Source organism: Fibroporia radiculosa, assembly GCF_000313525.1.
Source record: "Fibroporia radiculosa TFFH 294 genomic supercontigs, scaffold56930, whole genome shotgun sequence".
Lineage (NCBI taxonomy): Eukaryota > Fungi > Basidiomycota > Agaricomycetes > Polyporales > Fibroporiaceae > Fibroporia > Fibroporia radiculosa.
Genome location: NW_012133114.1, coordinates 1,732 through 1,975, shown reverse-complemented (window position 1 = coordinate 1,975; position 244 = coordinate 1,732).

Below are 244 nucleotides of genomic sequence, written 5' to 3'. Positions count from 1 at the left end.
TGAAGGTACATAGGGAACAAGAGGACAAAACTAAAGTACAGTAGCGGAAGCTGTGCTACTTAAATAGGTCAGCGAATAGAGTTTAATAAGTATGAAACACTGAGTTGAATCAGTGATGTACAGACAACAGAAGTCACTGTGTTGTATCAGTGATAGGAGTGAAACATGATAGATATGAAACGTGATGTAAGTAAGACAGGAGGCAAGTAACAGATGATAAATATGAAATGCTTGATGGTGATGC